General features: G+C 45.5%; 1 protein-coding gene across 1 annotated transcript in view; it reads right to left on the bottom strand.

The window, feature by feature from the left end:
* The window catches only part of H310_14964 (hypothetical protein), a gene marked incomplete at both ends in the record, with an annotated part of 4,382 nt that overhangs the window by 562 nt on the left and 3,146 nt on the right, over positions 1 to 674 (bottom strand). The window lies entirely within an intron of this gene.

Here is a 674-nt window from a genome sequence, read left to right as displayed (position 1 = left end):
CCGTCCTGGCCTAGAATGAAAATTGCATATTTTCCATCATATGTTGGCCAATCAGTGGCCTCATGTCAGAATTTGATGCTTACCATCGCCCATGAATTTTTCTCGCTCGCTGACCATGGGTCAACTCGATGCATGCAAACTTCAAAATACTCGCGAGTACAACACTTGCGAGTTTTTTCCCGGTTCACTGTACCACCCCGACTGTCTCAATCCATGACACGACTGATGTGCATGAGCATACTCCTGCTTACTCCCTCCGTCCCACAATAATGGCGCGACTCAGAATCTTGCCGTATGCCTCCTTGAATAAAAGTACGCTATCCTGCAATAACTATCTTTTTTGGTATAAGGTAGTGGAGTTGTAACGTGACAAAACTTGTATCACAATTAGCAAATTCATGGATGACAGAGTCTTGCAATTCTGACAGCACCATCGGATTCAGGAGGGGGGGTTTACACCGAGAACCCTCCCACCGACGACAACAAGCAAACGCACTACCAACATCACAATACGTACGAACGTGTATTTACTCGTTTACTCTTCCATGCATATTGGTTCCATGCCAATGTCGTGCAAGGCCCCAATAATGTCGTCAACGTCATCTTCACCAATGAGGGCGATACTTTCAAGTTGAGATGACAATTCACATAGGACCAATGCATCTTCGGCTTCA

This window comes from Aphanomyces invadans, assembly GCF_000520115.1.
Source record: "Aphanomyces invadans strain NJM9701 unplaced genomic scaffold supercont1.115, whole genome shotgun sequence".
Classification (NCBI taxonomy): domain Eukaryota; phylum Oomycota; class Saprolegniomycetes; order Saprolegniales; family Verrucalvaceae; genus Aphanomyces; species Aphanomyces invadans.
Note: the sequence above shows the minus strand (reverse complement) of the source record. Positions and strands in the feature narration are given on the sequence as shown.